This window comes from Octopus bimaculoides, chromosome 3 (genome assembly GCF_001194135.2).
Source record: "Octopus bimaculoides isolate UCB-OBI-ISO-001 chromosome 3, ASM119413v2, whole genome shotgun sequence".
In the NCBI taxonomy this organism is placed as follows: Eukaryota; Metazoa; Mollusca; class Cephalopoda; order Octopoda; family Octopodidae; genus Octopus; species Octopus bimaculoides.
The window spans coordinates 1,379,798-1,384,411 of record NC_068983.1 but is presented as its reverse complement, the minus strand read 5'-3'; the positions used below and the strand labels follow the sequence as shown (position 1 = coordinate 1,384,411).

General features: G+C 35.8%; 1 protein-coding gene across 1 annotated transcript in view; it reads right to left on the bottom strand.

Annotated features, from left to right (window-relative positions):
• LOC106876117 (uncharacterized) overlaps nt 1-4,614 on the bottom strand; it is a 64,613-nt gene that overhangs the window by 3,100 nt on the left and 56,899 nt on the right. The window lies entirely within an intron of this gene.

The following is a 4,614-nucleotide window of genomic DNA, read 5'->3' as shown; positions in this document are numbered from 1 at the left end:
ATATATATATACATACATATACATATAAGTTAAATGGGTTTATGTATAAATTATCCGTTTGGGTTCAATACCGTGTGCACACTAAATATGAAAATCGGTGCTCAAAATGTGGATTTAAGTAATTAGAAAAATGCATGTTAAGAAGTTGTGTGAAATTATATTTCAGAATGAATTATTATTATTATTATTATTATTATTATTATTATTATTATTATTATTATTAAATAATGTGAAAATTAATAATGATAATATTAAATGATAATTATAATTACGGTGAATGCAAATTGATCAGGCAACAATCATATGTTTACAGTGAAATGATGCTACAGATTCTGAAAAGAAGATGTGTAAATAGGATGGACTACATCAACTACAATAACTGAACTGATATTATTTTGTAAAAATGGGAAGAAGTAAAGCCAAAGTGGATGTCATCGGAGAAGGACGTAATTAAACACGGCAAAGCATCATTTCGTCCGCCTGTCTAATGAATCTGATACTGGCGGGAAAGAAAGAAATGGAAAAGGTCTGAAGATTAAGAGTTATTTCCCTTTAACTGTAAAAAAACCCCACAAAACTGTTGCTTCTGCGAGACCTGTTAAGCATGCGAGACAGGCGTTTATGCATTCAGTCAAAAGAAAGGCAAATATGGCGTGCTGTTTAGTGTGCTTTATAGAAAATAAACATGCAGAGACACTCCAACCGTAGCAAAATAAGATAATGAAACAATGAATAAGACAGAAAGACTTATTAAACATTACCGAACGCGGTGATGTATGTTGAATAGGTTTAAAGGTTCTTTGACTTCTATGAAAATTCTGTTGATTCTAATTTGAATGATTTTGAAAAAAAATCTGTTTCTTAGCTACAACCATTGTCCCTAACCCTTGTCCATTTTCGATTTATGAAGTACGAGGACTAGGCGGAGTACAAAGTACTATTCCTAACTATAACCTGTACTGCAGACTCGGCAATCGTGAAAAATTACCAGCACCTAGTTCTACCACTCCTTTGCCACACGTTTTCTATTGGTCGTAAAGTAAGAAGTTTGCTTACCCAACCAGATGATTCCGGGTTCAGTCTTGGGCTAGTGACACCTTGGGCTAGTCTTTTCTACTACAGCATAGGACCGACCAAAACCTTGTAAGTGGATTTGGTAGACGGAAAGTGAAAAACGCCTGTCATGTGCATGTGTGTGTGTGTGTGTGTGTGTGTGTGTGTGTGTGTGTGTGTGTGTGTGTGTGTGTGTGTGTGTGTGTGTGTGTGTGTGTGTGTGTGTGTGAGTGTGTGTTTGTGTCTGTGTTTGTCCACCAACACCACCACTTGACAACCGGTGCTGGTCTGGTGGTTCGACAAAAGAGGCCGATAGAATAGGTACCAGTCTTTTAAAAATAAAGACTGAGATCGATTCATTCGACTAATTTTTTTGAAAGTGGTGTCCCAGCATGGCCGCAATGTAATGATTAAAACATGTAAAAAAAATAAATAAACGATAATTTGAACTTAGTGAAAACAGAAAATTATCTAAATCTTGCTTTAAATCTGTAACAATTCTTCGGAATCAGTCTCTGTTCCAAATCTCATCAATGTCTCTAATCCGGTTTTCTTGGATTTATCAGCTTAGCTGCTGGAAAATATTTATTTAATGAGGGAGACGAAAGATTAACACTTTTGTTACCAACCCACTAAGGATTGATCCTGCCCAGAAATACAAATTTGCTGTTTTAAAATAACCAAAATCAAAACATTCCATCAACATTTTATGTTCCCTTTTGTTGCAAAGGCCAGTTTAATAACGAACGTGTTATTTTATTAAATTCTTAATTACTTTTTTTAATTAATTGGGGCAAAAGCAGTATATTTCAACTGAAATTTCATAGCAAAAGTCTTTGACTATTTCTCTTCTTTGTGGGGAAATAGTCAAAGCAATTTAAATCACATATAGTAATAATTGGATATATTATAATTCAATTTGTCCGCTTATAATTTCGTGTTTCTAAATTCACATAATTGCTAAAAAATGTTGAAAATATTCTAAAGTTACTCGGTAGATTAACGCACACGAAACTACATGGAACTTGACACGCAGCCCTCAACAACACTCTCAGTGTGTGATTCAGCTTTTTGTATGTTGTTGCTATTTGTCACGCAAACATACAATGTTACGTTGCACGACTCTTTATAGGTGGAACGAGGCACTTAATAAAAGCTAAATAATGGCTTATTTCTGAAGTATTTTAAAAATCTCTTACAACAATAAAAATGGAATCATTTTATTTAGAACTCATTTAAAATATTACGAGATGTACTTGCATAGCAAGTGACCTGATTTGAAATCGTGGGCTGAAATAAAAACAATTGCAGCGAGCAAGGTGTTTATAAGCCATTTAAAAACACACAAAAACCGTTAGATTCACTTCAACATTTAAATTTAATTTGTCGAAATATTTCCGTCGCTTTGAGACCGCGACCTGTTCACTGACAGGTATGCAGCATGGAATTTTGTCAGTGGAGAGGTCACAGTCTCAAAGCGACGAAAATATTTTGACAAATTAAACTCAACTCTTGAAGTGAATCTAACGGTTTTTGTGTGTTTTTAAATGGCTTATAAACACCTTCCACTCTGCGATTGTCATTTAAGATATTTTCTATTTTGATCAGGGACCATCATCCTCTCCGATTTCACTCCGGTTACAGTTTCACTATCATCGACCCTGTCACGTCTATATAATTCTTCCTATATATGTACTTAGTACCAATAATCCTTATCCACATACTGACTTACTTGTCAGGCTGTCTGTTGGTCTCTACTAACAAGCCCATCAATATCACCTCACTCATTGCATTCACAAAATATTTCCACTTCGTCCCATTCAAGACAGACGATAGGAAAAGGGAAAAGCTTCCATTTTCAAATACATTACTTCTAAATATTGGCACAAGGCCAGCAACTTCGGAGAAGGGAATATGATCATTACATTGACCCCAATACGCAGCTGGTACTTATTTTTATCGCCCCAAGTGGGGATGAAAGAGAAAATCTACCCGAGAGGCATTCAGAACATAGAGCCGGAAGAAATGTGGCTAAGTATTTTTTACGGCGTGCTAATAATTCTGCTAGCTGGGCGCCTCATCCATTTTCTGATATATCATCTATAACTATAAGGCAACAAGCTAGTAGAGTTCTTAGCTACCATTTCGTCCCTCTTCACATCCTCGGATAAAATTCTACTGAGATCGACTTTGCTTCTCGTCCTTTTTGGGTCGATAAATTAAGTACCAGTGAAACCCTGGAGTCGATGTAATTGTCTTGTTCCTTCCCCCAAAACTTCAGGTCTTGTTCCTATGGTAGAAAGGATTATTATTGTTGTTGTTGAAGGTGGTGAGCTGGCAGAATCTATAGCACACCGGACTTCACGTTCTGAGATCAAATGCCGCCGGGGTCGACTTTGCCTCTCATACTTTCGGGGTCGCTAAAATAAGTACCAGTTGAAGAATAGGGTCAAAGTAACTGACAAACTCCCTCCCTCAAAATTTCAGGCCTTGTGCCTATAGTAGGCAGGGTTTTTGCTACTGTTGTTGTTGTTAAAGGCGGCGAGCTGGCTGAATTGTTAGCACACTAGACGAAATGCTTAGCGTTATTTCACCCGTCGCTACGTTCTGAGTTCAAATTCCGCCCAGGTCGACTTTGCCTTTCATCCTTTCGGAGCCGATAAAAATAAGTACCAGTGAATGACTGGGGTTGATGTCATCTACTCATCCCCTTCTCCAAAATTGCTACCCTTGTGGCAAAATTTGAAACTATTATTATTATTATCATTATTATTATTATTATTATTATTATTATTATTATTATTATTATTATTATTCAGTAGTCTTATTTTTATAACGTCTATTTACTTCACTACCGAGCGCAGCTCTGTGCGCCTTGGGTATGTGCTGTGGTTTGCTGTGATGTTCTTATGGTTACTGTATTGAAAGTGTTTTGCGCAGGCTGTGTTATATATACTTGTTAGTCCTGGTCTTTCTATTATGTATTTGTCTGATTATTATTATTGTTATTATTATTATTTAATCAATTGGAAAACTGAAATCTTGCAATATTCGAGTATATCATTTTCCCTTTAGAACTTTTGGATTTCTAACATACCAGATTTTTAACTGTGCAGCGGTTTATCCATATACGTACTAGAATATATACATATTGATATGTGCATATGCACAAACACATGCATATATACCACTTGCATGTAACATATGTGCCTATAAATATGTAGATGCGTATGTATATACATTTTATATACATGTAAGAATGAATATGTGTCTATTTATACGTAACATTCTTTTATTCTTTCATTCTTTTACTAGTTTCAGTCATTTGACTGCGGCCATGCTGGAGCACTGCTTGAATCGGTTTCAGTCAGACAAATCGACCACAGGACTTATTCTATGTAAATCCATATGTCTCTGTGTCTCTTTTGCTGAACCGGTAGTTTACAAGGACATAAACACACCAACATTGGTTTTCAAGTGTTGGCAAAGGGACTCACACAAACACATACATACATACATACATACATACATACATACATACATACATACATACATACATAT